This window comes from Magnolia sinica, chromosome 8 (genome assembly GCF_029962835.1).
Source record: "Magnolia sinica isolate HGM2019 chromosome 8, MsV1, whole genome shotgun sequence".
NCBI lineage: Eukaryota > Viridiplantae > Streptophyta > Magnoliopsida > Magnoliales > Magnoliaceae > Magnolia > Magnolia sinica.
This window is the reverse complement of record NC_080580.1, coordinates 2,649,025-2,655,273: the sequence shown is the minus strand read 5'-3', so window position 1 is coordinate 2,655,273 and position 6,249 is coordinate 2,649,025.

Genomic DNA, 6,249 nt, shown 5'->3' with positions numbered 1-6,249 from the left:
CATGCCTTAGAAATCTGAAATGTCTTCACCTCAATTTTTTAATCATAATCATGTATTAGAGATCGTGGTCTTTAATACATAATTATGATTAACTAAAATGAGATGAACTCATTTTCAGTTGTCTTCCTAAAGGCCCTTATTTTCCTGGCTTTTGGCTCTGTAAATTTTTAGAGGGACCTTTATGATCTTTTCCAATTTACTTGTTTGTTAAGCGATACAGACAGAAAATGGTTGAAAACTCGTCGAGATGACTTTTCTAGGGGATGAAGCTCTGTGTCAAACTTCTAAAAGATTCTTGGGAATTCAATAAATTTCCATAGGAGGAATCATATGATACACAACCTGCATCTATGCATGCTATATGTAGTTTTTCAATTCTGAGTGGTGCATATGGTCTCGTAATCCAGATCATTGGCCTGTTCCATCCCCATGGATGGACCACACCAAAAAAAATTTCCTAGATTTAAATATTAAAGCAACCAATCTTCGGACTTTTTTGAGCCGAATCTGCACCTTTGTTGGATTTCATTCTTAGCTGCTCTATCTATAGGCTGCAAAAGGTTAAGATCTTCCTATATTGGAGACATTTGGAGCATAGTCCATCCATGATGGAACTTAGCTGTCCAATGGTCTGGACTACTGGACCATGCAACCCGATTGTCTGAATTGAAAAAGTGCTTGTACTATGCGAAGACATGGACTGCTAATCTGCTAATCACATAATTCCTCTTTGGCTAAACATACTTAGGAGAAAACTCTATACACATTCAGAAGGTTTTGAAAAAAGGGTGTATATCCTAAATTTGGGTTGTAATTGGCATTTCACATGGTTAAGAGTAAACATGCATTAACATTGATGTTTGAGCCTTGGTCTTACCTTGTGGCTTGCTACAAATCATGATAGTTCAAAAACTTGGTAGTTCGACTCAAAACTCAACCAAGTCCAACTCGACTCGGCCAGATTTCGAACTGAGTCTCATGGAAACTCACTGAGTGGCATTACTCAATCGGAACTTGACACGACCTATCAAGTCAGCTAAAAAACTCAGCTAACTTGATTCAACTTGGCTTGACTCGACTGAGTCACTCGTTCGAAAAGTAAAATGGCAGGAGACTTGAATCAAACAGGCGACCTTGCTTATCTAGGCAAGAAGGTGCTGCAAGTGTACTACACCACAAGGTTGCATGTTATTTTCGTGATTTTAACTACGTCAGCTTTACCACTTTACATGTATAAAATACTAGAAATTTAATTATAAAAATATTGAATCTTCGGTCGAGTCTTCGAGTTGACCCAACCTAGATAGAGATTGAGTTGAGTTTTTGAGTTTTTGAACTATGTAAAGCACAACCAAGTATTTTATTGCTATTTTAATTGCTTTAGGTTCTTACCATTTTAATGCACTAAATACTAGAAAAATAATTATGAAAAACATCAAATCAAGTTGATTAAAGACTTGGTTGAGTCTTTGAGTTGATCGGGGAGTCGACTTTTTTGGGTTTTGGAACGAAGGAAATCACAACCAATTATTTTATTGCTATTTTATTTACTTTAGGTTCTAACCATTTTAACTGTGTTAAATACTAGAAATTTAATTATGAAAATATCAAAGCAAGTTGATTAAAGACTCAGTTGGGTCTTTGAGTTGACCCGACCCAGGTATAGTTGGAGTTGACTTTGAGTTTTTTGAACTATGGAAATCACAAACAATTATTTGATTTCTGTTTTAATTATTTTAGGTTATAACCATGTTAAATGAACTAAATACGAGAAATTTAATTGTGAAAATATCGAATCAAGTCGATTGAAGATCGAGTTGAGTTTTTGAGTTTTGGCCTTAAGGTTGTGACTGAGGCCTGAACACAAGATCTAGGCCTAACATCTGAATGGGCCAGGGTACGCCTTGATATGTACAAAGTAAGGTAAATGACCCAGATCTGGATATTGGATAATAAGTTGGTACAGGCATGGACCTGTATGGTTAGAACATAAGCCCTACAGACATGGGCCTAGATGGTTAGGAAGACCAGCAGGCATGATTTAGAGAATGGGCCTAGATGGTTAGTCTTAGTCAGAGGCATGTTGGGCTGAACAATGAAGCCAACATTTTACTTGAACAAAAATGTGGCCCAACAGGCCACGCTAAATTTGACTGACACATGTGCCTTTTATTTGCGCAGCTCCCCTTAAGAATTGAGTCTGATAATCATAACTCAAGTGGGCCACACCACATGAAACGGGGGATGGGGTGCACACTTAAAACTTACCTGGACCCGCAAAAGTTTTGGACCAGTTGATATTTGATTTTATTATTATTTTTTTTTTCCGACATCCTAGATGTACTTGCCTTAATGAACGGTTGGATGTCATATAAGCATCATATGGGCCACACAAAGGTTTTAATGTTGCGGGTCCCATTTCCATTACTCCTCTGTTGTGGCCCACTTGAGTTTTGTATTAGCCTAGTTTTTTTTTCTTTTACTCAGTGTCCTGATACGGGGTAGATGGACAGATCAGCAGATGGCACGCGCACACATCAATATTAGCCTCACAGAGCTTGTTGTTGCATATATATCTCTACTAAGGGTGAATTGCCATACTATTAGACCTCATTTTACGTGCCCGTGCATCAACCATCGTTCTTTGCTAGAGTATTAATTAATTTGCATGCAAAGGGGTGCAAGAAAGTTCATGTGTGATCAATGAGCGCCCCCACGGTCAAATCTCACCACGTCATTTCACCAGATGTGCTCACCAGCAACTTTCCATCCGAATCACCATAACATTGCTGATTGCGTGGTGATCCCAACAACAAGGGGCTACATGATGTCAGGACTCTGTGAGGCCCATCCTGATATATATGTTTTATTCGGGTTGCCATCCATTTTGCCAGAACAGTTTAGGACAGAGTTCAAAGTTGAAGCATATCCAAAGGTCAGGTGAATGACACCACAAGAAATTAACAAACAGTTATGTTTATTTGTAATCTACCGTATTCATGAGGTCACAAAGACTTTGGTGAAAACATAAATATCAGCTTAATTCAAAACTTTCGTGGTTCTTAGAAGTTTAGAACCATGGGCATTCAATCCCTACCTTTTCCAGTGGTATAGGCCACTTGATCTTTGAATGGACTTAAATATTATTAGGCAGGTCACAAAGACTTTGGTGAAAACATAAATATCAGCTTAATTCAAAACTTTCGTGGTTCTTAGAAGTTTTGAACCATGGGCATTCAATCCCTACCTTTTCCAGTGGTATAGGCCACTTGATCTTTGAATGGACTTAAATATCACTACAACAAAAAGGTATAAATGGCATTTGCGCTACTCTTTCATTGGCACTATGTAAGACCATCTGACGGATATTTTACCATAAAAAAAAAAAAAAAAAACCTACTGGCCAGCACGACTCTCTTCTATTTCCTACCCGTGAATCTCTCTCTCTCTGCAACTCCACGACTCTCCTTCTCTCTCTCTCCTCTTTCTCTCTCACGGCTGCTTTGGGATCTCTCCCGTTGCAGCAACCTGCTTTGGGATCTCACCGTAGTATCTAGATCTGCTACTCTCTTGTTTCCTAGGGTTTTATCTATTTTCTGCACTTTGCAAGGTTTTTTTTACTGGTTATGGTGGGGATTTACTAGATCTAGAACTAGGGTTTGGATTTCAGAAAATTCAAGTGAGAAGATGCTTTTTCTTTTTCCATTTTTCATCTGTGGATTTCTTGTGTATTTTTCAGGACTTTCTCCTCTCGTGAGCTGAGAGAGTAAAAAGACAGATCCGGATCTCATTCCACGCTCTTCCATCTCCAATTTAAGGTACTGCCCTTTTCCAACTCACTCACTCGTTTGAAAACCCTAGATTTCTACTCCTATTTCTCCAAAATTCTTCCAATATCCCGACTTCCTAATGAGATTCGACGATGTTACTTTGGATTTTGGTTTCGCTTTCCAGATTCCTGCAATTCTCTTCCCTTGATCTGATTTTTCAATAAACCTGCGTTTGCAACTGAATGGTTTTCGGTAGTAGTGGATCCAGCTCGGTGATCCATGCTATTTATCCGATGGGCCCCACTCTTGGATGGGGATGCCTAGAAAGCTCCTGGATTGGAAGATCCTAACCTTTTAACCGTTGTAATGTTTTCTGTTGGATGTGGACTGTTGCTGTACTCTCTGCTTCACAATCCATTCAAAGGCCATTTGTCAGAGGTTCAGGATCTTCCAATCTGGCTGATTCTTGTTTCTCAAGAGCCTGCTTTCTGCATTTGGGGCCTTGCCCCTGTCTTGACTCTTGAGTTCTCTTATAAAGAAGTGTGTAGGTCCTGCTGTATATTCTCTGCTATACACAGCCATGGGCTGTGTGTGGAGTTTGAGGATGTTTCATATACATATGCAAAACCAAGACAATAATTACCCTCTTAATTGTATTTTTCTCTATAAGAATTAACCAAAAATGAAGAAATGTCTCCAAAGCTTCCAGGTAGAAATATAAGTCTAATGCATATTTGCATTAACTCAATACAACTCCAGTATTATTTCACCACTCAAACTGAAAGCTTGTAGTAAAAAAGGACATGAAAAACGCTTATGAAAACCAAATCACATCCCATGTTCATACAGCTAAATCATAAAAAATCCCCTGTTATACATGCAATTTTGCAATCCAAGAGCACTGCAAATTGATGTTCACAATTCTTTCTCAATGATTTGTGGTGCTGATTCCTACCTCTTCTCGTCTTTACTCATACAGCTCGTACAAGTGAAGACACGCACAAGGAAGACATACCTGCATTATATGCACCTTGGACGATAGATCTCTGCATTCTTCAATAAGTGCTCTTTCCCTGGCAACTACCCCGACAAGTTCTGAAATCACATGATCCACTCCTACTGCCTGTGTTCATAGAAACTCTAAGTCGAAATAGATATCCAAGCCAACCCAAAATAGTTGGGACAAGGCTACGGTGATGGGTTCAAAATAGATCCCCAACTGCCCAAATAGAAAAAGGTACCCATTCCTTCTACCCATATATTCACAATTACTCTTTAGCCAAAATAGATACCCAAACCTCATAATAGCTCGGACAAGGCTATTATGAAGATGGTGATGAGTCAAAATTGATAATCTGCTCAAACAGACAGTTATATGGTAGATTATGCATTCCTTTGCACAATCTTTTACTTACAAATTTCCACAACCTTGCTGCAGGTAGCTGAGGTTTCCTCAGAATTAAGATATTCCACAAGATATTGCGCTGCAACATATGCACGTTTCCAATTTCTTGCAAGTTGCAAACAAATTACCAATTCCAAGCTTTCTGCAGAATAGTTTTTTTTCTCCAAGGTATGTACATTAAGTAGAACATAATACCAGTTATAAACAAATTACTAATGCAAGCTTACCTGCATAATAGCTTTTCCAAGATTCCTTAGAAAGAAAGAGATGGAGAACATTTCACATGTATAGAGGAACTAACTGTCGTCTAGAATCAACCAGACTAGCATGTGCAATCTTAGAACAAGGTCAAGGTTGGGTTAAAATTTAATTCTTGTTTTGACTTAGAATACAAGACAGCTTTGCATGTTGCAGACTCTAGAAATCAGAGTTTTTTTTTTTGTAAATGTCACAACATAAAAATTGTATCAAGGGCTTAGATGAAGCTATGGCCCCTGATAGAGTGGAATGGCGGAACATGATTCATGTAGCCAACACCAATTAATCGAGAGGCTTAGATGATGCTGATGATGATGAAAGGATAGGAAGTGTCACAATAAGTGAAATATCATGTTTGACAAATTGAGTACAAGTGAGGATCTTTTCTTTCAATGCCATCCAGATGGAAGCCAGGGCTGTAGGCAATGAATCAGAACTCCATAATCAATATATTTGAGAAGTGCCATGATTGCAAGTGGAAAGAAGAAAATTAAATGATTTGTTGGAAAAGTCCTGTTAGATACCAAGGGCAAGACAGCATCATGTTGGCCATCAAGACATCAGACAAACAGACTCCATATCTCATTAGAAAATCAAGAAGCCACTCAAAGAATAACCAGAGATAGCCTCACAATCTATCGCAGACCAAATTGCCCATGCATCGAATCCATTTAGACAGTAACAAACCCTGGCCGCAAGAGCCACATGCCTTTAGACATCGAATCTATTTAGAAGCAATTTAGCCAGCTGCCCCCAAGATCATCAACCCCATTCTCCTGTATATCCAGCTCAGTCAAATTCCTGTAACCCATATCA